The sequence below is a fragment of the Onychostoma macrolepis genome, chromosome 09 (genome assembly GCF_012432095.1).
Source record: "Onychostoma macrolepis isolate SWU-2019 chromosome 09, ASM1243209v1, whole genome shotgun sequence".
NCBI lineage: Eukaryota > Metazoa > Chordata > Actinopteri > Cypriniformes > Cyprinidae > Onychostoma > Onychostoma macrolepis.
Genome location: NC_081163.1, coordinates 309283 through 336972, shown reverse-complemented (window position 1 = coordinate 336972; position 27690 = coordinate 309283). Strand labels below are relative to the sequence as shown.

General features: G+C 38.7%; 1 pseudogene; it reads right to left on the bottom strand.

Moving 5' to 3' along the window:
- The window catches only part of LOC131547493 (NLR family CARD domain-containing protein 3-like), a 25928-nt pseudogene extending 9822 nt beyond the window's left edge, over positions 1-16106 (bottom strand).
- Between the last annotated feature and the right edge of the window lie 11584 nt (positions 16107-27690).

The following is a 27690-nucleotide window of genomic DNA, read 5'->3' as shown; positions in this document are numbered from 1 at the left end:
TATTCGCACTCTGATCGCCAGTCTGTTGTTCTTCTTCCTCACCATGTTGGAACAGCGAACGGCGTTTGGCGACCTCTTTCTCTCGTTCTATTTTCTCCGTCGCCACTCCAAGAAGACCTCTCCCACTCCTGCAGCTGGGTCTCGGTCCAGTTAGCTACGTCGTCGTCCGTCCTGCGGGTATGTCTGTTTGCAAATTGAGGAAATATGTTTATGGCTAATATATATATATATATATATATATCAAATAATATATATCAAATAATATACTAGATTCTCACCTTGAATTATTTCATTTTCTCCGTCGATGTCAGATATGTCTGCTTCTGACCCTGTATCTGCAAGAATAGATAATAAAATTAAAAACATTGCTGACGCTTTAAATATTTTTACTTATTCCGTAAATGTATTTTTCTTTTATTAAATAGCGTTTGAGATTCTCACCTGGAATTATTTCATTTTCGACGTCTCCGTCGTTGCCAGATATGTCTGCTTCTGACCCTGTATCTGCAAGAATAGATAATAAAATTAAAAATTATTGCTGGCGCTTTAAATATTTTTAGTTATTCCGTAAGCGTATTTTTCTTTTATTAAATAGTATCTGAGATTCTCACCTGGCGCTAATTCATTCGTAGGTTCCGTGGTTCTATCTGCTATGAACAAATCATAAAAATATTGAAATATTAACAATAATAAAGCGAGAATTATTAATCAGATTATTACTAGGTAAAAATATAAACACACACCCACAATTACAATGACAAGACTGTGGCACAGCTTCCATTTAAAGAAAAATAAATAAAAATGAAAAAGCACTACCTAATTTTAACCACTAGATGTAGACAAATCAAGTCAAGTCAAGTCAAGTTGAGCTTTATTGTCATTCCGCTACATGCGGGGGCATACAGTGGAGCGAAATGTCGTGCCTCACAGGACCACGGTGCTACATAAATACAGGCATACAACAATGGAGTAAGACAATATAAACCTATACACAACTATCCTACTGATAGATTTTGACTATAAATATAAATATACTATCTATAAAAAAGTACCTATACAAACTAAAAATACAAACTATACGAATGCTTCAGATAAGTACTGTACATGTGCAAGGAGAAACATTGAGTTCAAGCAGCTGGCTGGGGAACAGTGCAGGATGATTTGTAGTGCATGAGCATGTAAACATACATATATTACGGAGTTCTTTTTGTGGGATTTGTGTACACACAGCAGTGTGTGTGAAAAGTGACTAGTGCGCATAGAGGAGGAGAGGTGTGCTACTACAGGTGGTTTGTACAGGCCCACTCACCTGTGTGTAGCACACTTCGAATGCACGTTACATATTACAGGAGGTAGGGGTTTGTATGGGGGTTCAGAGAGGGCGGGGTGATTTGAGTTCAGGGCTCTCACAGCCTGGGGAAAAAGCTGTTGAGCAGTCTGGCAGAGCGGGCTCTGATGCTCAGTACCTTCTTCCTGATGGTAGGAGCTGGAAGAGACTGTGGGAGGGTGTGTGGAGTCCTTCACGATACTATTGGCTTTGCTGGAGCATCGTGTGAGGAAAATATCCAGGATGGAGGAGAGGGGCACCGATGATCCTTGCAGCGGTGTTCACTGTCCGCTGGAGGGTCTTGCGGTCTGCTGCAGTACAGTTCCCGTACCAGACAGTGATGCAGCTGGTCAGCACACTCTCAATGGTGCCCCTGTAGAAAGTGGTGAGGATGGGTGGAGGGAGACTTGCTCTTTTCAGCCGGCGGAGGAAGTGTAGGTGCTGTTGTGCCTTCTTGGAGAGTGACATGGTGTTGGTGGACCAGGTGAGATCCTCTGTGATGTGCACCCCAGGAATTTAGTGCTGCTGACTCTCCACAGGCGAGCTGTCGATGGTCAGTGGGGGTGATCACGGAGTTTCTCCTGAAGTCCATCACAACCTCCTTTGTCTTACTCACATTGAGGGACAGGTTGTTAGTGCCACACCATTCAGCCAGCTGTGCCACTTCCTCTCTGTAGTCGTTTCATCGTTGTTGCAAGACTGTGGCACAGCTTCCATTTAAAGAAAAATAAATAAAAATGAAAAGCACTACCTAATTTTAACCACTAGATGTAGACAAATCTTCTATTTAAATAAATAACTTATGTCTATGTAAATAATACATCAATATCAAGAGTATTTAAAAGCGTATTTATAATTATCACCATAGGCATCTTTAAGATGTGCACATCAAAACGAGCTAGCAGTTCACATGAGCCCCACATGATTTATAATAATAATAAAAATACAATGGTCTCTCACCTTTATGCAAATCTTCTCTCAGATTTGGAATGATACAGGCAACGTTCCTTTTCTTCTTCTTCTTCAAAGGACTCCGTGCGTTGTCAGAAAAACTTGGGCCTGCCTTTTCGAAACAAGCACTGCATTCATCAGTCAGATCGATTATCTCTATAAGAAGAAAAATAAATAATATCATATAGTTATATAGTTATCAAAAGACCATCAGACTCTAGGTTAAACAGATCCTCGACAGGTCGCTGGTGCTTTAACAATGCCGTCAAAGTTAAAATTCATAAAGATGAATATTTTACCGTTTTGTGCCTCATGCTCACTCATCAGCTGTGCTGTCACTAAAAATAAACCAGAAATCATCTTCAATTAAATATTTAAAATTGTTCAACTATATCAAAATATCATAAAAGACTTAAGAGACTTCATTTAAATATTTAAAATTGTTCAACTGTATCAAAATATCATAAAAGACTTAAGAGACTTACATAGATCGATCTGACTAAAAACACTTTGTTCCCCATTTGATTCTCCTATAATAGGAAAACTATTAAAATAGTATAAATCAATAAAGCATTAGCTATATAATTCAAACAGAGTGACATCGAATTTCAAGGAAAATAAATAGAACTTCTTACCATGGTTGCTCATTTTTCCAGAAAAAGTCACAAACCTAAGCCTCAAAATCTGAAGAGCTCCAAAAGTTAGGTCAGTCTTGTGTAACTGCAGCACCTAAAAACGTTTTATGCTATTTAAAGGCCCCTACTATCATTTTTATTGGTCTCTAGAGAGCATCTGTTAAATTGATTAAAATACACGTTATTTGTATAACTTTTGAAATATTTAAACCACAAATGTCATAGATGATAATTTTAACACGAAACAAAAAGATATATCTCGTTATAATATGTTACTACCGTGTTTTAATATCTGAAAATAAATAAAAACTGGTTTAAGAATGATATTTGCGCCAGAGACTTTATTTTAAAAGTGTGACCACATGGGGTCGCTCGTACTCCATAATAAACCCCCATGTCCACATCAGACTTATTTCGTCATTCGCAAATTGCAGCAGTTAAATATTCAAGTAAAATTATTTTTAAAAACGAACATGTTCACAAAATACGTAGAACTATCAAGGGCCCTAATAAAAAAGCTGTGATATTAATTTACATACGCGAAACGTAATATAGTTATCAGTGTTAAGGCGTAGGGCACATAGAGTTAAAATTTAAATAAATTAAATAATATTATGTAGAAATTAAATAATTAAACGTTCATAGTTTAAATATTTTATTAGTAATTTAAATAACAACGAAAACTCCTCAAAATATCTCTTCCACCATGTATCTGTAAAATAATAGAGATCGTGAGAAACGCATGCTGTTTAGACCGTAAAAATACGCTTCCATATGTGAAAACACCTTACATAATCGGCTTCTGAAATTCTATAAGGTTAAAGAGGATAGCAGCGTGTAAAGCACCATTAAATTGATAAATTGTGACTGTTTGTTTCCTGTGTAAGCTTACCTCTAAATTGTTCGTGACCATGGCTAATTTTAAATATTTATTTTTCTCGCTCGAACTGAAACAGACGCCTAGAACTGTTTTTAAACAAGCTTCTTAAAACAAACGCGTAAATTACGCTGTCCACGGTTGCATCTGTCTAAACATCCGATGGGTCTCCGGATCGAATTTCTGAAAGGGAATTCAGAATTCCGCACCGGCGACTTTGCATATTTCATCACACAGTGAGTGGCGGGGCACAATTTTGAAGAGGATGAATAAAATAAGAAACTTTAAAAAACTATAGTGACTGATGTAAAATAATTTAAAATATAAGAACTTCAGACGTATTAGGGAAGCATTAAAGTATACAAATCTCTCTCACACACACACACACACACACGAGAGAAAACTCACTCCCATAGCGAGAGAGAGAGAAAGAGAGCTAAAGTTTAAACTAAACACAATTTTGTAATCAGTTCGTTTGAGACCGACTGGGATACCGTGAAGACGCGTATTCTCTGCTTCCCCTGAAGAATGTAAGACCATTTATATTTTTTAACCATTTTATTCGTTAAGGCAAACATTTTTTTTATTATTATTTTTTTTTATCCGTCATCGATAGCCTATTTTATTTAAATTCTTTTTATACAACCAACAGAATATATGCGTGTCTTAAAACTGTTCTGTTAAAAATGGTTTATTTATTCTGATTTTGTCCTTAAAACCATTATCTTTTCACACATCTCCCATAGAGAGAGAGAGAGAGAGAGAGAGAGTGAGGGGATGGTGAGAGAGGAGAGAGCCTCGGATCCTGACACGGGTGCCCCACATGGGAGGGGCTCGCTCGCCACACAGATGTTTCCATGAGAAAGATTCAAAACGGGCATAATATCTTCAAAACAATACTTGACAGCTCATTTATGTTTTTTCCACCACCGGATAACATAGCTCTTCCCGGATGACGCCGGAGTTTCACGCTTGACCGATTTCCGCATCCGAAACTTGTTATGAGATCAAGGGGCACATATGGATATTATTATTATTATTAATAATAATATTATGAGGTCACAAAAGGTCAAAGCAATTAATCATTTTGTCATTTGCTGGCGGCTACTTACTACTGATAGTATGTATTGCAATGCTTTACAAAACAGTACGTAATAACATATTCTTTATATGATTCTCTTCATTATAAACAGATGATGTCTTATAGTGTGGTTACTTGTGTGTATTCCTAAAGCCCCGCTACACCTGCTCCTAATCACACTGAAGCTGCTGATCAGTAAAGCTGTTCTTGAAGCTGCAGGAAGAGACTCACGCTTTTGAGTTTGAGAACAATATGAGCTGCATGTGTTTGATTCACCAGAACATCTGATCAACGTGACGACACCACATGTAACTTACATATATATATATATATATATATATATATATATATATATATATTAGATATTTTATTTCCATGTTTGAAATATGTTCTTATGTTTTCTTTAATATAAACACCTCTCTGAGCTAATATATAAATGGAATAAATGAGAAGAAATGCAGATTTGTACTCAGGTTGGTCGCCTCAAAAGTGCACTGTCCTTACTCTCACACTTATCTGACTGGTTTCTTTAGTAATTTTGTCTCCAGTCAAGCCTTTGCTAACAAGATCAACATCAGAGAGCAGATTCACTCAATCTCCTATTTTATTCCAAGACAGAATCAGTTGTCTCAGGTGTGAGGGTTTTGATTTCAGAAAAAGTGGAAAATAAGAGGAAAATAAACTCTTACACAGAGATGAGCAGCTGAAGGAGTATTAATCAAACTAGCAGAAGCAATTGAAACTCCAGTAAATGTTTTGTGGCCAAAAAAAGGAGCAAGAGCTCATGATGTGATGAAGATGAATGAAATGAACTTCATCTTCAGTCATTTGTGCTGAGATTTATTGTATCTAGTCAGAATTTACATTAAAGGACACATCTTACTGAAGACAAAGACATGAGACTATCAGAGAGATGATCTTACCACAGTTTCTCCAGTTTACAGCGAGGATCCTGTAGTACATAAGAGAGCAGATACACTGATTTTCCGAGTTCATTCACAGACAGATACAGTTCTCTCAGGTGTGAGGGGTTTGATCTCAGAGCTGAAGCCAGAGCAGCACAACCTTCATCTGTGACGCCACAATCACTCAAACTGTAGAGAACAATGACAATCTAAAACGTCACAAAACAAAAACTTGAGCCTCATTTAAGATAATTTTAAGATAAGTAATATTACTTTGTTGCACAATGTCAGTGGTTTAAAGGGATCATGAAGTGAGAAACCAAAATTTCATTGATCTTTTGACATAAGAGGACATTGTACTATAAAAACATCCTGTATGTTTCATAACTCAAAACTTTGTCGTTAGTCTAAAAATAGCTTGTATTGAAACCAAAACGATAGCTTGTGGAATGTTCTACTCTATGATGTAATAGTGTGGATAAGCTCCGCCTCCGCAGAAGAAGATCGACATCACTGCCTGTTTAGCCCCGCCCACCGATTCACACATACAGTGTCTACGAGAGAGAGGCAAACATGCAGGTCTCTGCAGAAACCAAACGATAAAGATGCTCTGAAGACAAGAAGATGCTGTTCAGTGCCAAGCTGTGTAAAAAACAGTCTTTGTATTGCCTTCCTTCTGATCCCAATGTTAGGAAAGAGTGAATGAACTTTATTTTTAATGAAGATCCAGACCGCGTCAGTAAGAAATTTGTCTTTTGTTCACTTCATTTTACCGCGGATTCGTTTATTAACAAGGCACAATTTGACGTGGGATTTTCAAAAAGATTGAAACTAAAAGACGATGTGCCAACTATATTGGATCTGATGTGGCACCACACGAGTGTGAGTAAACTGTTTTTATTACGTGATAACTATTGCTTTGTCTCTTCTTACAGATCAGTTAATATGTATTAAGTTATTTATGTGTTTTTGACCTAAATCACAGCAGCGTCCATCTGTGAAGGACGTACACTGTCAAACACACAACTATTAGCCAATCACAGCAGGGGGTGTTTACTTCTGAGTCTACAATCCTCCACGCCTTCAAACAGAGCGTTCTGATGAGGGGGTCAAAAACAGGACAGAAAATAGCTTATTACTTCTAAATTATGTGTTTTGATGTAAAAATCTTGACAACATTATAAGTGGACCTCAGAAAACAGTACAAAATAATAAACAGAGGCAGTTCATGACCCCTTTAAAAATTACAATTACTTAAATTCCTTTTTTGCAAACACATTTTTTATTATTGACAAACCCACATAATTTATTCATCTGCCACTTCTCTGTCTCTGAATCTTACTGTGTCACTGATTTGATATAAAACACATCAAAATACTGACCACTAAACTCTGGACAACATCTGCAGCACTGAAGATTTATGAGCTTTTAACTTTGATTTTCTTAATGTTTTAACAGTGAAGTGATTGTTCTCAGTGATACTTACTGAACTGATCTGGATTCTTTAATCACAGGCAGCAGCTTCTGAAGAACTTCCATATTTTCAGCCTCATTCCTTCCTTTAACAAATTTATCAAGACGAAACTCATTCAGTTCCTCTTCTGATGTCAACAACACAAAAACTACAGCTGGCCACTGAGATGAAGAGAGTTTGGCTTCCTGTATTCTTCCAGATTTCAGATACTGTTGTATTTCCTCCACTAGTGAACGATCACCCAGTTCATTCAGACAGTGGAACAGATTGATGGATTTCTCTGGAGAGTCAATGGTCCTGATCTTCTTCTTGATGTACTTAACTGTTTTCTCATTGCTGTCAGATCTGCTTCTTGTCCGTTTCATTATTTGTTGTAGGAGAATCTGATGAGACTTTACTGACAAACCCAGAAGGAAGCGCAGGAAAAGATCCAGATGTCCATTTTTACTCTGTAGAGCCTCTTTCACAGCTCTCTGATGCAGCTCAGATAATGAAACATGTTTTGATGAATTGAGTTGAAACCAGTCCTTCACTTCAGACGACAAACTCTGCTCAATCACATTTCTGTTGTGGTTTGTCCAGGAGAGGTGCACATATAGAGCTGCTAGATGTTCCTGAATGCTCAGATGAACAAAGCAGAAGACTTTCCCCTGATACAAGCCCAACTCCTCTCTGAAGATCTGAGTGCACAATCCTGAGTACACTGATGCTTCTGTCACATCAATGCCACACTCTCTCAGGTCTTCCTCATAGAAGATCAGGTTGCCTTTCACAAGCTGCTGAAAAGCCACTTTCCCCAGTTTGAGGATCATGTCTTCATCTGCCACCTTCTCATAGTCCTTCTCACATTTGATGTTGGTCTGAAGGATCAGGAAGCGTGTGTACATTTGAGTGAGAGTCTTGGGAATCTCTCCACTCTCTGCTGGACTCAACATCTTCTCCAGAACAGCGGCTGAGATCCAGCAGAACACTGGGATGTGGCACATGATGTAGAGGCTCCTTGATGACTTCAGGTGTGAGATGATTGTATCGGCCAGACTCTGATCACTGATTCTCTTCCTGAAGTATTCCTGCTTCTGTGGCTCATTGAAGCCTCGTACCTCTGTCACTCGATGGACACACTCAGAGGGGACGAGATCAGCTGCTGGTCTGGAGGTGATCCAGATGAGAGCAGAGGGAAGCAGATTCCCCACAATCAGGTTCATCAGCAGCACGTCCACTGAGGCTGATTCTGATATATTACACAGCTTCACTTTACTCTTAAAGTTCAGAGACAGACGACACTCATCAAGACCATCAAAGATGAACAACACTTTATATTCATCACTGGATATTTCCATTTCTTTAGTTTCAGGGAAAAAGACATGAAGAAGATCTGAAAGACTGAGTGTTTTGTCCTTCATCAAGTTGATTTCTCTGAAAGGCAGTGGAAATATGAGCTGGACGTCCTGATTCTCTTTCCCTTCAGCCCAGTCCAGGATCAACTTCTGCACAGAGACTGTTTTTCCAATGCCAGAGACTCCCTTTGTCAGCACAGTTCTGATGGCTTTGTCTTGTCCAGGTAAAGGTCTAAAGATGTCATTGCATTTGATGGCTGTGTCCTCTGTTGCTGCTCTCCTGGATTGTGTCTCAATCTGTCTCACCTCATGCTCATTACTGATCTCTCCACTCACTCTCTGTGATGTAGAGCTCTGTGTAGATCTCATTCAGGAGTGTTGGGTTTCCCTGCATCGCTGTTCCCTCATACACACGCTCAAACTTCTTCATCAGATTTGATCTAAACCTGTTGAGGACTTCATGCCTGCAAAATTAAAATATTGCATTATTAAATAAGCACAGTGTCTTTTATGTATTCTGTATCATAATCAAATAATCTTTTACAGATATATTAGACCTGAGATCTGTCTTTTAGATAATTATCATTATCTAAAACGTACCTGAGATCAGTATTTGTATCTCTACTCTTAAAATGTATTGGATGTCTCATAGACCCGTCACTCCTCAGAGACACACAGCTGGGCTCTGCTTCTGATCTCTTCTGCTGAAATGAACTGTAATAAAACAGATTTAATCCTTTATGACTTCCAGGGTGCAATGCTGTTCGTGTGACTCGTGACTCAGGCTCTATGTTTGTTTTAAGTGTTTTTATTTATTTTAAATTTTGTCTTTTATACATGATGGCTGATTTTTGGATAATTCTGGGCCTGCTGGTGTTTGTTTTACAAACAGTTTCGGCTTTATGGACAATGCCGTTAAACACCTGTTCACCGACAACACCGACTAGACGCCGACAACGCGTGTGCATTAGCCGCGAAAAACTTGGATTATTCGCAGGAGCATTTGCTGGACTTGCGTTCGTTTGCTGTTTGGGGGAGAAGGCGATTAGTCACCAGAAGAGACGGACGGCAGTGCGTAAGTGTTTTAATATTGTTCTTAGTTCTGTTGTTTAAATTAATTACTTGCTGCTAGGAAAGAATAGTTTGTTTCCTACCTATTTCTATTCTGCTTTTTCGTTGTGGTTTATAGTTTTGATTGCACTTACTGGTCATTATAATAACTGCCCTTTAGCTTAAACTCCTTTCCTGCACTTAAGTGCGAAGTGTTAGTTTTGATTTGAGCCATTGCCCTGCGATTGGCTGGTGGTTCTGCTAATTAAAAGCGACCACAGCTTTTTTTTCACTCTAGACTGTGTATGTGTTTGAGGTCTGTGCGCTGACGCGGAAGCGTGTTCAACCTCCTCGTGTGAAGACCGAGGAGTGTAAAGACCTGCGACTTTTTCCTGCGCGACTTTAACCGAGCAACGACACCGAGCTACACACTTAAGTATCTTTTTTCCTTCCTCACACACTCTGCTTTCCTATCCTCTTTCCTTCTACCTCTATCATGTGTCTCCAAAACATTCCGGTTCTCTCTCAGCCACGCTCTAACATCACTCGCAGACGGCAACGTAATCCTGCTAACCTACGCCCTATCTCTACATCTTCCAGTACACCTCTGGCTTTCTCTGTGGGTCTCTGGAATTGTCAGTCAGCCGTCAACAAAGCTGACTTCATTTCTGCCTTTTCTTTAAAATCCACTGTCAGCATCTTGGGCTTGACTGAGACCTGGATTCGTCCAGAAGACTCAGCAACCCCAGCTGCTCTCTACTAATTTCTCTTTCTCTCACACTTCGTCAAGTTGGCGGGGTGGGGTACTGGCCTGCTCGTTTCAAACAATTGGAAATACTCAACCCGCTCTACCCTATGCAATTACAACTCATTTGAATCTCATGCCATTACTGTATCAGCTCCGATAAAACTCCAGATTGTGGTAATCTACCGTCCCCCTGGACAAATTCTAGCCACCTTCCTAGAGAAGCTGGACGGGTTGTTATCCTCTTTCGTGGAGGATGGCACTCCACTCTTAGTCTTTGGTGATTTCAACATTCACCTAGACAAGCCTTATGCTACAGACTTCCACTCACTCCTAGCTTCATTTGATCTCAATCGCCTTACCACTACTAGCACGCACAAATCAGGCAACCAACTTGATTTAATTTACACACGCAATTGTACTGCAGATACCATTCTGGTACAACCGCTACATATCTCGGACCATTTCTTCATTACATTTACACTACATTTTGCTACCCGTGTGCCACCAACCCCCCTACCGGTTACTTTTAGACAAAACCTAAGCTCCCTTTCTCCTTCCCATCTTTCCTCTGTAGTATCATCCTCTCTTCCCTCACCTACCCATTTCTCATCTCTGGATGTAAACGCAGCTACTGAAACTTTATGCTCTACCTTAACTTCTTGTCTAGACGACATTTGTCCTCTCTCCTCTAGGTCAGCACGGGCTGCCCCTTCTAACCCCTGGTTATCTGATGTTCTTCGTGAACATCGGACTAAACTCAGAGCGGAAGAGAGAAAATGGCGCAAATCAAACAACCCGTCGGACCTGAGTAGGTATCAGTCTCTGCTCTCATCTTTCTCTGCTGATGTCCACACTGCCAAATCCTCACATTTCCACAACAAGATCAACAGCGCTCCAGACATGCGTAATCTCTTCAGAACATTTAATTCTCTCCTCTGTCCCCTCCACCACCTCCCACCACTTCTATTACAGCTGATGACTTTGCAACTTTTTAACTTTTTAAAACTAGATAGATCAGTGATCAGTTCTCACCTCCACGCACACAGGACCCTCAACCAACCACATCCACTGCTAAAACTCCCATCTTCTCCTTCTGTCCCCTGACGGAGGCTGAAGTATCCAAACTTCTCCTCTCCAACCATCCTACAACATGTCCTCTTGACCCAATCCCCTCACACCTTCTGCAAGCAATCTCTCCCATGCTCTTACCGGCACTCACACGCATCATCAACACATCCCTCCTCACAGGCATCTTCCCCACTGCGTTCAAGCAGGCTCGGGTAACCCCACTGCTCAAAAAAAATCAACATTAAACACTTCTCTTATAGAAAACTATAGACCTGTCTCTCTCCTTCCATTCATAGCGAAAACACTTGAACGTATTGTCTTCAACCAGGTCTCATTGTTTCTTTCACAGAACAACAAACTGGATGCTAATCAGCCATTCAACTGAGACTGCGCTTCTCTCGGTCACTGAAGCCCTGCGAATTGCAAAAGCCCATTCCAAATTATCAGTCCTCATTCTGCTGGATCTATCTGCCGCGTTTGACACTGTCAATCATCAGACCCTCCTCTCCACTCTCTCATCTCTGGGCATCGCTGGAATTCCACTTCGCTGGTTTGAGTCCTATCTCACTGGTAGGTCTTTCAGGGTGGCCTGGGGAGGGGAGGTATCCAAAGCACATACACTGGTCACTGGGGTTCCTCAGGGATCGGTTCTTGGACCCCTCCTCTTCTCCACATACACTACATCACTGGGTCCCATCATACAGGCACATGGATTCTCCTACCACTGCTATGCTGATGACACACAGCTCTATCTCTCCTTTCAACCAGATGATCCAACAGTAGCTGCAAGGATCTCAGGTTGCCTGGCGGACATCTCAGCATGGATGGAAGAACATCACCTTCAGCTCAACCTGGCAAAGACTGAGCTTCTTGTCTTTCCCGCCGCTCCGACTCTACAGCATGACATCACGATCCAGTTAGGTTCATCAACAATTACCCCATCAACTTCGGTCAGAAATCTTGGTGTAATCTTTGATGACCAGCTGACCTTCAAAGACCACATTGCAAAGACTGCTCGATCTTGCAGGTTTGCACTACACAACATCAGAAAGATCAGGCCCTTTCTGACGGAGCATGCTGCACAACTTCTTGTCCAGGCCCTTGTCATTTCTAGGCTGGACTACTGCAATGCTCTTCTGGCTGGACTTCCATCAAACACAGTCAAACCTCTACAAATGATTCAGAATGCAGCGGCACGACTGGTCTTCAAGGAACCCAAAAGAGCCCATGTTACACCTCTCTTTATCTCCTTGCATTGGCTACCAATCGCAGCTCGCATCAAGTTCAAGACACTGATGCGTGCTTATAGAACAACCACAGGCTCAGCACCCGCCTACCTGCACTCACTATTAAGAATCTACATCCCCTCCAGAAGTCTGAGATCTGCTAGTGAGCGACGCCTCGTGGTACCATCACAAAGAGGCTCAAAATCACTCTCCAGAACATTCTCGTTCACCATTCCTGGCTGGTGGAATGATCTTCCCACCCATATTCGGAGTGCTGGATCCCTGTCAATCTTCAAGCAACAGCTGAAAACTCATCTCTTTCGACACTACTTGACTTCACCCTACACGTAAAAAAAAAAAAAAACTCTTTCTCCTTATTTATTCCTTCCCTTGCTAGCTTGTACTTATTTAAACAATGCCTGAGACTTGTGTTACAAGCACTTCGTTTGTCAGATTGCCTCTTCAAGATGAATCGCTTTATGTATTCCCCAAATTGTAAGTCGCTTTGGATAAAAGCGTCTGCAAAATGACTAAATGTAAATGTAAATGTTTGGACCTATGGATTCAGTGCTTTTTAAAGATGTCCCACAATGTATCCTGGTTGGCCTTGGCTAGGAAAAGTATAAAGGGAAATGGAGGAAAAGAGGATTGAGAGGAGGAATACGTAAAAGGCTATGGAGAAGAGTCTGTAGGTTGCCCTTACCTGCCATCACTTATCAAGTGTCACATCTCTGAGGAATAAACTCAACGAGCTGTCTGCATTAATCAGACATGATGAGGATTATCGTAGCACAAGCCTTTTTTGTTTTACAAAGACTTGGCTCTCTCAGGAAACAGAGGGCTTTCATCTGGATGGTTTTACTTTGATTCGGATTGACCGGGATATTCTTAAAACTCAGAAAACAGTTGGTGGGGGGCGATGGGCGACGAGCTTTACGCTGAGGGAAACCAAGTGTTCAAAACACTATGAAATCATGGTGGTTTCCTTTCGTCCACATTATCTTCCATGATAATTTACCCAAATTACAGTGATACTGGTATATGCTCCGGGACCTGATTTTATGCTTGCTGCTGAGAACATTGCTGACACTTTTAATGATATTGCAAACTGCAAAAATATTGCAGAGTTGGTGATCAGCCAGTGTTTCTGCTTGGAGATTTTAATCGATGTGACGTTACTACAGTTTTGCCGAATCTGGAGCAATACCTGTATGTGACATCTGCAACTAGACTGGATAAAACACTGGATCTGTGTTATGGAAATTACACTGGTGCTTACATCTCTAAGGTGCATCACCCTCTGGGTCGATCTGATCATAATGCTGTTCTTCTCTTGCCAAAAGCTAAAGACAAAAGAAAGTGCAAACCAGGTCTTTTCAGGTATGGGACTTTGATTTCCATTGAAACACTAAAAGGATGTTTTGAAGTTACAGATTGGAATGTATTTTTAAAGGACTGTGAAAATTATGTTGATATGTTAAATGCTTCCATTTCTGGGTATGTGGACTTTTGTGTACACAGTGTTATTCCTGTGAAACGTTACCCTAATAACAAACCTTGTTTTACAAAGGATCTTAAACACTGTTTGAATCTTTAAAAAAATTGCTTTTTTTAAATGGAGATAAACATGGTGTTAAATTCCTGCAAAAAGAATTAAAGCAAAAATCTAGGGAGGCTAAACTGCAGTATAAACAGATGGTTGAGGAAAAACTTTTATTACGAGTTAAACCTCAAAAGACAACAGGGCCTGATGGAATAAAGGGGAAGGTGCTGAGGGAATGTGCAACACAGCTGAAGGGAGTGTTAACACAGCTTTTTCAGCTGTCGTTAGATTGTAATGTCGTACCTCAGGCCTGGAAAGAGAGTACCATTATTCCTCTGCCAAAAAAGGCACATGCTAAGGTTCTTATTGTCTATAGACCAGTGGCTTTAACATCTGTGCTCTGTAAGTGTATGGAGAGAGTGGTTTGTCAGCAACTCTCCCAATCAATGACAACGGCAGTTTGCCTATAGAGTTGGGCGTGGAGTTGAAGATGCCACCCTCACTCTAACGGATAAAGTTGGAAAGTACCTGGGTGCGGCAGATTGTTGTTTTCGAATTTTATTTATGGATTTTTCATCCACTTTTAATACTGTGAACATAAATATTCTTTTGAGGCGGCTGGAGGAGTTGCAGGTGCACCAAACTCTTATTTTATGGATTAAGAGTTTTTTATGGAACCGTCCACAGCATGTATTGGTAAATGGCAAAAAGTCGGAGAATGTGGTTTTAAACACATGCCTTCCACAGGGGTGTGTTTTATCACCAATTTTATTTTCTATTTATATAAACGAAAATATGCAGATGATATGGCATTAGTGGGACGTGTAAAGGATATTCAGTCATTAGATACTTACCTTAATTTTGTTAACTACATCACAGTTTGGACAGAGGAGAGTTCTTTGCAGCTTAATATTAGTAAAACCAAAGAAATGTGTTGTGGGGCTAATAGTGTACTAGCACTTTGTGAACCTTTGTTAGTTAATGGAGAGGAAGTTGAACAGGTGGGGTCTTTTAAATATTTAGGTACAGAGATTGATTTTCAATTTTCATTTGACAAGTATTCAGATAATGTTTTTAAAAAGGCTTATCAACGTTTAGGGTTATTGAGAAAACCGAGGAGTTTTAACATCGAAAAGGACATTTTGATTGTTGTATATAAATCTCTTGTTGAATCTGTTCTTACTTTTAATATTGTATCCTGGTTCAACTCTTTCTGTTAAAAGCAAAAACAAACTTTTAAGGATTATTAAGGCAAGTAAAATAATTGGTGAGAGACAAACACCTCTTTCTGATCTTTTTACTGTGGCATTAAAAAGGAAAGTCTTTGTTATTGTGGGAGATCTTCTCATCCTCTGTATAGTTCCTTCAGTGACTTCCTTCTGGCAGACGGTATAATGTGCCTTTAGTGAAAAGGGCCAAGTATAAGAAGACCTTTATCCCAGCTGCGATTGTTATTTTAAATAGGATTTTAAAATGAATTTATATATAAATATAGTTGTGCGTGTTTTTTTAGGGGATGTATGTAATGTGTTGCTGTGATGATTATTTGTATTGTTTGTGTTTTTGAGCCTTTTGTCTAAAGACAATTTTCTACCCCCTTTGGGGACAGACAATAAAGCTATTTGAATTTGAAGTTATCAGATAAAGATAAAAATATCTATTAGCAATGTAGGAGAATTTATCCTATATTGTAGAAAATACACTATTTTTATAATACAAAATGACATGCTATAATAATATGTATCTAAAAATGTACCTGAGATCAGTCTTTGTATCTTCACTCTTAAACTGTATTGGAGGATCCATAGACCCGTCACTCCTCAGAGACACACAGCTGGACTCTGCTTCTGATCTCTTCTGCTGAACTGAACTATAATAAAACATATTTAATCCTTTATGATGATCATTTACATTTACATTTATCAGAATCAGAATCAGAATCAGAATCAGAATTAGCTTTATTCGCCAGGTGTGCGCAAACACACGAGGAATTTGTTGTGGTTTTAAGGTGCTCCTGGTACATACATACATACATACATACATACATACATACATAAATACACATCTGACATGAGAACAGAAAAAAAAACATTTAAATAGTAAGACTTAACAATGGATGATAATCATAATAATAATAAGTATGAATCTGGAACAGTAGATTTATGTACAGATTTGTGCATTATTTACTCTATATACAGCTGTATAGATAAACATATGTATGTGTATTTACATTATACTTGAGAGGGAGGCAATAATTAAAGATGGAGAATGAATTCCAGAATGAATTACAGAACACAGGTAATGATCCACGTGTTAGCTATTTAAGCTGGAGATGGCATGGGGGAAAAAACTGTTTTTATGCCTAGATGTTCTAGTGCACAGAGATCTGTAGCGTCTGCCTGAAGGGAGAAGTGCAAACAGGTTGTGTCCGGGGTGAGAGGGGTCTTTGATGATGTTACCTGCCCGTTTCTTCACTCTGGAGTTGTACAAGTCCTGAAGGCTGGGCAGGTGCACACCAATGATCTTTTCTGCTGTCCTAACAGTCCGTTGAAGTCTTCTTAAATCTGATTTGCTGGCTGACCCAAACCAGACAGTTATGGAGGAGCACAGAACCGACTCAATAACAGCTGAGTAAAACTGTTTCAGCAGCTCCTGTGGCAGGTTGAACTTTTCAGCTGACGAAGGAAGTACAACCTCTGCTGGGCCTTTTTCACGATGGAGTCAATGTGATTGTCCCACTTCAGGTCCTGAGAGATGGTGGTGCCCAGGAACCTGAATGACTCCACTGCAGCCACAGTGCTGTTCATGATGGTGAGTGGGGGGAGAGGAGGGGGGTTTCTCCTGAAGTCCACTATCATCTCCACAGTTTTGAGCGTGTTCAGCTCCAGGTTGTTGTGACTGCACCAGACAGCCAGCTGCTCAACCTCTTGTCTGTAAGCAGACTCGTCGCCGTCCTGGATGAGGCCGATGACTGTGGTGTCGTCTGCAAACTTCAGAAGCTTGACAGAGGGGTCTTTAGAGGTGCAGTCATTTGTGTAGAGGAGAAGAGTAGTGGGAGAGAACGCAGCCCTGAGGAGCTCCAGTGCTGATGGTGCGGGTGCTGGATGTGTGTTTTCCCAGCCTCACTAGCTGCTGCCTGTCTGTCAGGAAGCTGGTAATCCACTGACAGATGGAGGTGGGCACAGAGAGCTGAGTCAGCTTGTTCTGAAGGGTGTCTGGGATGATGGTGTTGAAAGCGGAGCTGAAGTCCACAAACAAGATCCTTGCATAAGTCCCTGGTTTGTCCAGATGTTGCAGGATGTAGTGCAGTCCCATATTAACTGCATCATCCACAGATCTGTTTGCTCGGTAAGCAAACTGTAGGGGTCCAGCAAGGGTCCAGTAATGTCCTTCAGGTGGGCCAACACCAGTCTCTCAAATGACTTCATGACCACAGACGTTAAGGCAACAGGTCTGTAGTCATTAAGTCCTGTGATTTTTGGTTTCTTGGGTACAGGGATGATGGTGGAACATTTGAAGCAGGAGGGACTTCACACAGCTCAGTGATCTGTTGAAGATCAATGTGAAGATGGATGATAGCTGGACAGCACAGGCTTTGAGGCAGGCTGGAGAGACACCGTCTGGGCCTTTGGCTTTCCTTATCTTCTGCTTTCTGAAGACTTTGCATACATCATCTTCACAGATCTTGAGTACAGGCTGATTAACAGTAGGGGAGGGAGGGTGAGGGTGTGAATGGCTGTGCTGTGAGACAGTCGGAGCGGGTGTGAGGTGTCAGACCAGTCTTTTCAAACCTGCAGTAAAACTCGTTCAGGTCTTCAGCCAGTTGTTGATTGGCCTCAGTGCTGGGGGATGGGGTCTTGTAGCTGGTGATGGCTTTCAGGCCTTTCCACACTGATGTAGAGTCATTGCTTGAAAGCTGTTTTTTTAGCTTTCCAGAGTAGTTTAATTTTGCTACTCTTATTTCCCTATTCAGTGTGTATTTGGCCTGTTTGTACAAGGCTTTGTCCCCACTCCTGTAGGCGTCCTCTTTGGCCTGGCGAAGCTGTTTGAGTTTTGCACTGAACCAAGGTTTGTCATTGTTAAATGTTAAATAAGTCCTGGTGGGTACACACATGTCCTCACAGAAACTGATGTAGGACGTCACGGTGTCAGTGAGCTCGTCCAGATCAGTAGCTGCAGCCTCAAAAACACTCCAATCAGTAAGTTCGAAGCAGGCCTGTAAAACCTGCTCTGCTTCAGAAGTCCATCTCTTTACAGTTTTACTACAGGCTTAGCAGATTTGAGTTTCTGCCTGTAGGCTGGTAGGAGATGAACCAAACAGTGATCAGAGAGTCCCAGCGCTGCACGGGGACAGAGTGATATGCATCCTTTAAGACAGTGTAGCAGTGGTCCAGTATATTTCTGTCTCTGGTGGGGCATGTGATGTGCTGTCTATATTTAGGCAGTTCACGGGTGAGATTAGCTTTATTAAAATCACCGAGAATGATGATGAAAGAGTCCGGATAACGCTGCTCTGTGTGTGTGATTTGATCGGCCAGCAGTTCTAGCGAGGCGCCACGCTGCGTCAGGAGGAATGTACACACTCACCAGAATAAACGAGGAAAACTCCCGCTGTGAATAAAAAGGCTTGCAGTTAATAAAGAGAGCTTCCAAATTTGGGCAGCACATCTTCTTTAAAACTGTCACGTCTGTACACCAGCCTTCGTTGATATAAAACATAATCCACCGCCTCTCGTTTTCCCGAGGACTCGGTGACGCGGTCTGCTCTGAACAGCTGGAAGCCCGTTAGATGAAGCGCTGTCCGGGATGGCTCGGTTCAGCCAGGTTTCCGTGAAGCAAAGCGCAGCGGAGTTTAAAAGTCCTTGTTTGTGCGGGTGAGGAGTTGTAGTTCGTCTGATTTATTTGCCAGGGAGCGGAGATTCGCCAGATGGATGCTCGGCAGCGGAGTCCTAAACCCGCGCTGTCGGAGTTTCACGAGCGCCGGCGCTTCCTCGCTGCGTCGGCTGGAGCGCTTGTATAGAACGCAGCTCCTCCGATTAAAATGTCCAGTAAAAGGTCTGAATGCTCAAATGTTGGCAGAGAGTTATTTGGTGTGCCATTTCTGATGTCCAGGAGTTCGTTTCTGGTAAAGCTGATCGGGAAAAAGTTGCTTAAGACAGGACAAACAAACAAAAAAAGAACAAGTACCAAGCAGCGACAAACCATGGCTGCCATCTGCGGCGCCATCTTGCATTTAGCAGACGCTTTTATCCAAAGCGACTTACATTGCATTCAAGTTACAGTTTTTACATTTTATCAGCTCTTGCTTTCCCTGGGAATCGAACCCATGATCTTGGCGTTGCTAGCGCCATGCTCTACTATTTGAGCTACAGGAAAGCTAGTAGGAAAGCTACAGGAAATTTAATCATCATAATCTTTTAAGTATTTTTCATCAAAAACACTCCATAAGGAGGCTTTTTGACATATTTTAAAATAAAATATTCATTTTAACTTAAAATCCTCCAGACACTCCATCTACCATCATTCAAGGTGATTTAATACAGTGTTTATTGAAAGTACCTACATCCTGGAGAAAACTCTTCATCTGTGGATGTTTGTGTGTGATCCATGATGAAACAGAATCTGATCTCCAGCACTGACTCTGAATAGAAATGACAATCAAACACAATAATTCATCTGAACGGATGATGGCGTCATTTTGTGAACTTGATTTCGCCCATTTCTTTTTCAATTGCCTTTGTTAGTTTAAGTGGATGACAATGCCCTCCTTCATTTATAAACGTTATCATCACTTTCCAATCAGTTTCTTCATCCTCTTTCTTCTCACTAGCCTTTGCTTTTTTAACCATATCGCTCACCTCCAATCCAGAGACTGAGCTTCCAGAGCTATCATTCCTACCTTTCCTCTTTCTAGTTATATCCTGCCATGCCATAATATCACTATCTCCGTCCGTAGTATCACCCATGATAGTTACATTCACGGTACAGTTGTTGCTGATCCGCCTCTTTAATCGGACTGAATTACTCTTCTCTTGGACTTCGAGTACATGAGTTGACTTGCAGCCCACTTCAGTCCGAGTCGCGTTCTTCTTCTGCGTCTCGTGTAAGTGTTTCTGGGGCATTATCGCCGCCTAATCAGGAAACTCAGGAAACATAGGACTGTAAATACTAAACCAAACGAGTACTAATGGACGAATTAACGGACAACACGTGAACTGAGTATGACAGACAAGGGGCAAAAATAACTAAATAAAACAACTGGCAGCAGCTAAACATTTTAGCTAAAATAATAATAATAATAATAAAATAAATAAATAAATAATAACAATTTTGCCCCAGACAAGTTACTTTTTTACTCGGACCAGTGAATGACTGCACTGTATACTTTTTCAATTATAAAGTAACAGACAGAATCTTAGACATCGTATAAGTGATTTATTTGAGCACTAGAAACATAAAAACAATAATTTTGAGTAATAACAAAAAGAAGAGAGAGAGAGAAAAAAGAATTAGCTTTGTATGTCAAATACTCTGATTGCCAGACATACAGCATTCACACTGATAGCTGGTCATACAGATGATAATCATACAGATACAGCCACATTCCCCATAACACACACACACACACACACACACACATACTGTAAATGAAAAATGTTGATTAGACTATCATTAATTTCAATGTGCAGCAGCTTTTTTCACATAGTCTAATGCTCTTTTCACATAATTAACCTTCTCTAATACAACCTGTTACATTTAATGTAGTAATGAAATTAACATTAACTTCTACTCAGCCAACAGCAAGAAGGCAGAGACTCACAAAATAATGAAGAACAGATGAAGAGGAGATGGCCACAATAACAAATATTGGAAGAATATTAATATCCAACAGGAAAAACGATAACTGTTGCTTTTGTATTTGTAGTAAATAAAGATGACCAAATAAATTGTGAATCATTAGTATATATTTAACAGCTATGTTGGTGATTAAAGCATATATCTCATATACCCTTCCATCTGACATCTTTCCATTCCAGACACTAATCTGTTTCATTTTCAGGAGATGTGATGATGGGGATATGCGTGTCATCAATGCATCCAAACACACTGGAAATCCTAATTATTGCGTTTATGTAACTAAATGTCCATGTAACTCTCTATGAATGAATGCGGTCTCCTCATCTACAGGATCCTGTATAAAAGAACATGCCATTTTTGTCACTTTGACGGTGTCTGCATGATGAAAATATGAGCAATAAATGAATGTACCTGCACTGCAAAAATGCTTTTCTTACTTAGTATTTTTGTCTTGTTGTTTCCAGTCAAAATACTTAAATACTCTTAAATCAAGATGCATTTTCTACATAAGAAAAAAATGAAAAGATATTTAGTCTTGCTTCCTGGGTGAAAAAAAATAATAATAAAAAAATCTTATTTTGCAAATTATCAGCCAATGGGTAAGAAAAATAAATAATCTTGTTTCTGTTCGCATAAAGATTATTTTTCTTACCCCATGCGGATAATTTTAATTGTTTTAGGTAAAATGCACTTAAATGCACTTGTTTCCCCAGGAGACTAAATCTCTTTTATCATTTTTCTTCTATAGAAAACAATAAACAATAAACACGTCATGTGACCAATAACCCACATCAGAGAACTGTGAATATGCAAATATGTCATTAAATTATTGAAATATTAAAATGCACATAGAAAAACAAAGACACATGTGTAAGGTTGGAATTTCAGTAAATGGTGATGAATTCTGAAATTACAGCTTTGTCAGGTTGCAGTTATGCTGTGCATTCAGACTCGGACACACACGTGTCTCTTTTTCATTTATTTATTTATTTTTTTTTTTGATGTATCATAATGCATGTAGTGATGCATTAAATCTTTCACTACCAACTGTAGCCAAAGTATGCATTGTATAATATTTGCAGATTCCTTGTTACATCTGAAACTGGTTGTTTGTCTTGTTTTTATGCATTTTACTTTCTAAATGTGTAAAAATGAATAGATAAGTATTATGATGTATTATAACTGTGGTTGCAATTATTCATGGGATTATTTGATGTATTATAACATGCAATGATATTAAAATTACAAATATTTTTATAATGCATTATTATATATAAAGGCTTCAAGTAAAATGTTACCAAAAAGTTTAATTATAAACGCATATTGTTTGGTTGCATACAATCAGTGTTATTATAGTTAACGTAAACTAAAACCATAAAACTTAAACCATTTTTGTTACTTTGAATAAATGTTAAAATGAAATAAAATAAAATAAAAATATATAAAAAACACTTCAGTTTATTTTATTTCAGCTAATTGCCATGGAAATATTTCTCATTTTCATTTAGTTTAACTTGAAGTATACAAAACTATATAGACATGTAAAAAATAATAATTAAAACTACAAAAATGCAACAAATGTACTAAAACTCTTAAAATTAAAATTAATTAAAATTAAAACTGAAAAAAAAAAAACTCAGTGATCCTATATAACAACATTGCATAGAATTGCTTGTTTCTTTTAACCATATTTAACATATTTTCTGTTTAATTGTGCTGCTTTTACAATATAAAAACAGCTGTTTCAGATTCTGTAAAATTGTTAAATTGTTATTAGAGTTAATGTAATGAAAACATGTTGCAAGAAAAAAAAAGATATTAAACTCAGAATTATGAGGGAAATGTCAATTTTGTAAGATGTAAACTTGCAACTGAAATTTATAACTCCAATTCAGATAAAAAAGTCAGAACTGTGAGATTCAAAAGAAAAAAGCCAATATTGTGAAACAAAAACTTAAAAACTTAAGTTCTGTTATAAACTTGCAATTGAGAGAAAAAGCTGCAGTTATCTTTTAATGTTTTTATTCTGTGGCTTCTGTAATTAATTTAAATCAATTAAGAGTTTGTAGCTTGCAACTGACGTGCTTGTGATTCTGAGCAAAAATGTCAAAATTGCGATATTAAAATACTCAGAATTAGAATTATGAGAAAAAAGTCAGAACTGCGAGACTAAACAGTATGAATGGTGGGATATAAGAGAAAAAGCTGCAGTTCTCTTCTTTAATGTGTTTATTGTGTGTCGTCCGTGTCGGTGTCCTCCTCGCAGGAGCAGAAGATCCAGGGCTTCCACAGCACCTTCTCCTGTGGTTTTTCAGTGCTGGACATTGAATTAGGTGATTACAGTTTCTCAGATCATAAACCTATTTTATTTACTGTTCCTTTGTCATCTTCTGTTGTCAAATCATGTAAACCTGCCTGTATGACTCGTATAATATCTTCCACCACTAGTGATACAGTCTCATCAGTGTTCAAGGAGTTTTCTCGAAAGTCTCCTTTTCATCTGATCAAAGTGCTGAAGAGCTGATGCATTGTTTTAATGATGTTTGTAATATTTTGGACTCTGTAGCTCCTCTGCAGCTTAAATCCAAACCTAAGTCTGTACCCTGGTTAAATGTTGCACGTGCTCTTAGACAGACTTGCAGAAGAGCTGAAAGAAGGTGAAAGAAAGATAAGCTCCAGGAGGTCACACGTCCCCCGCACTATTAGAAACAGGTGATTCTGTCCCCCCGCAATTTTTTGACCCACCACCAATATTTCCACCCACATTCTCTGATTTGTTACTTAGATTTGAGTGAACTAACATTCAGCCAATCACATGGCGAGTCATCTCTTGGGCGCATCTGCCATGAGCTTCAAATCTCCCGTTGCTCTCGCGGTTTCATTTACATTTACATTTAGTCATTTTGCAGACGCTTTTATCCAAAGCGACTTACAATTGGGGAATACATAAAGCGATTCATCTTGAAGAGGCAATCAGACAAACGAAGTGCTTGCAACACCAAGTCTCAGGCATTGCTCAAATAAGTACAAACTACCAAAGGAAGGAATAAGTAAAGAGAAAGTTTTTTTTTTTTTTTTTTTTAAAGTTTAGGATGAATGAAAATAGCTGTGTTTCTGTTTCGTTTATGAATGAACTGCGTTTTTAAACGATTCTAGTGAGTCAATGATTCAATTACCCATTCATAAAGACAGTCACGTGCTTCGTTCCTGAATGAATCAGCTGTTCAAAAGAATCAATTGAATGAATGATTCAGTGATCAAATCAGTGATTTGCCGTCACCTACTGGCAGTTTTATTTAAATTGTTAAAGTATATTTTTCTGTTATTTAAATCAATTAGTATTTCTATATTAAAAAAATAAATAAATAATCTAAATTCAAAACCTCTGAGCCTCATTAATCGTCTGAAAAGGCACTTGTGTGTCGTTCTGTGCCGCTTCTGTAGTACAAATTTATTTCTTAAATACTGATTTCATTTGATTGGTAACTTTTATTCTTAATCTGTTTCTTATTCTTCTTGTTTTTATTCTGATGTTTTAATTAGAAATGTTAAAAGCTTATATGTGTATATATATATATGTATATATATATATATATATATATATATATATATATATATATATATATATATATATATATATATATATATATATATATATGTGTGTGTGTATCAATGCTATTGGTCACCCTTTACATTTGTCTGTCTGTTTTACAAATATTTAGCCAGTGAGAGGTATTAAAACGAGCTTGTGACTAAATCTTGTTGATCCGCTCAAACTGTGGGTAAAAGCTCATAACTCCACCTCCTCTATCTGGACTGAATGAACTGAAGCTCCACAGCAGCTGAACGAAGTCTTGCGAGGGTAAATAAAGATCTTGCTGTTTGAATAAGTACAGTGTTTTCTGTACGTGAGAAACACTATGTCTATAAAGGCTCATATTTGATGTATTTGAGGTCTGAGACGTGTGGGACCGGAGAGAGAGGGCTAGAGTTTGCCATCTAGTCGTAGCCAATACACTTAAACAGTCTGTGCATACAGTCACATTTCATCTCTTTTATAAAATGAGATTTTGGCCAAATGTATTTTGCAACAGGAAAAACTGAGCGCCCATATAGCTACAACAAACTCTGTAACCTGAAAATGTAATGTGATGCCGCCGTTTTAATGAAGGACAAAATGCGCATTTGCCAACCTGATCTCATGAAAGTGTGAATAAATAGTACACCAAATAAAAACAAAAACTCGTGGTACTGATACGCAAAAATGGACTTTGGCGTGTATATGCTGCGTGATGGGTAGGATTAGGATTGTAGGTAGATGTGTATCATATGTACGTGAAAACTGCGTATCATATGAGCACCAAAGTCCATTTTTGCGTATCAATACCACGAGTTTTGGTTTTTATTTGGCGTATTATTTATACGCATTTTCATGAGACCGCGGCTCATTTGCACACGTTCACTGGTCAAAAACCCCGTAACTGCTTTTGAGTTTTACACAAAGAGACTGAGTGATCCTTGTCACCTATGCAAAATATATTTCTAAAAAATGTCTTCTTTAATTTATGATTGCTGATGCACCTTCTTTATTAACATTTAATCATATTATATGGTCGCATGGTTCATGTTTACGCTGTTAATATGCAGGTGTTCTCTATCTAGCTCATTTCTTTATCTAGTATTTTATAGCCTACTCTCTGCTGTCTTCACATGTATAAACTTCGTAAAACATGGTTTTAAGTAATGTTTTCGTAATTAAAAAAACAAAACAAAAACATTACAGAATCAGACCACAGATTTCACAATCTTTATATTTTATCATGCAGAATGTCATACTCATTCTGTATACAGAATATATTAATAAATTAGTATTAATTTATTAATATATAATAATTAATTTATAATTGTATATATTTTTTCATTGCTGGCTTATGTTAGACCTTCATGAGATCAACATCTCTGGTCCTCAACAGTATCAGGTTTTTGTCAGGTAGGCAGATACATGTTGGATATGCTATATGGCTATAGTTTATTATAATCTCCTATTTTGACTGGAATTGTGTTGGACATAATTATTTAAATTATATTTCAAAATAGTTTGGGCAGTTACTTTAAAAACTGCATTATGTGCAATGTACGTGTTTGCATACAATTATTTTATTTTTATTTTTTTAAATTGAGTGTTGATCATCTATTTCAAAATAAATAGTAATTAAATTTAAGTTTGGGTTAAGGCCTAATTGTAACCTTATCATGTAAAAGGGGCTCCCTATTGTCACGAATCTGGTCTGCACTCCCGTTCATTCACCACTAGAGGTCACCCGCTCACCACATGGACCTTCACACAGTGTTGCCAATTTAGCAATTTTGTTGCTAAATTTAGCAACTTTTCAGACTACCCTAGCAACTATTTCTTCCAAAAGCACCTAGCAACAAATTTAGCAATTTTTAAAAATTTATTTGGCAACTTTTAGCAACTTTTGATAAGTGACTCAGACAATAAAAAGACACACATTTTCCATCCAAATTACACAAAAAGAAAACCAAAGGTGCCTAGCAGTACACACATCACGTGAATTGAATTAGCTGCTATTTTCATTTATTCAATATAATAATAATAATAACATCTGAATAATTGAATAATTGTTCATAGTTAGTATGCTGTAAGAAAAATGGAAAATATAGGCTACTAGTAATTTTCCAGGACGTTATCCATTATCCATTGTAACCCTGTAACCCAAAAAAACACAATGCATAATTTAAAATGTAGGTAAAAAACCAATACGTAAAATTCTTTCATATTAACATAGTAGATTGTGCCCTATTTTTACAGCCTTTTCTTGGAGTGTAGCATACTAACTACTAATACACTGCTTAAAGCATAATTGTTGAGAATGTGTTATATTACTAGTTTACTAGCTATTAAAAAAAACAAAACCTTAAATTGTAATCATTCAAAAATGTGTAAGTTCAATAATTCAATGTTTTTTAAAATACAGTAATTTATATTTTAATATTATATTATGCATATTATTTTACAAACAAATCTAAATTAACATATATAAAATATAGATTTTTGCTGAGATTTGATGTTGTGACAATTTTGCGCCGTGATTACGCAATGACATCACAACGTCATTTAGCAACTTCTAGCAACAAATTGACCTTCCTTTACCAACTTTCTCTGAAAATTAGTTGGCAACACTGCCTTCACACCATCACATCACATGGACTGCATTTCCCATCAGCCATCTCACCAATCACACGCACACAGCTGTCACCAATCACTCATTGCACTAATCACATGCACACCTGATCACACAGCATCACTGATCACACACACTATTTCAACCCTGGACATTTTCTCCCTCGTTGCCGAGTATTGTACGCATTATTGCTGCCCTACAGAGCCCTATTAGTTTTCCTAGCCTTGCCTTGCCTTTGTTGGATTGTGTTTTCCCCTGCCTGGACTATCGCTGACATTTTGGACTACCTCTCCTGTCTCGCCCCTTTGGATACTGTTCGCTGATCATCGACCCACGCTTGTCTCTGGTTACTCTTTGTCTCGCCCCTGTTATACCTGTTTGCCACTGTTTGACCCTGCCTGTTA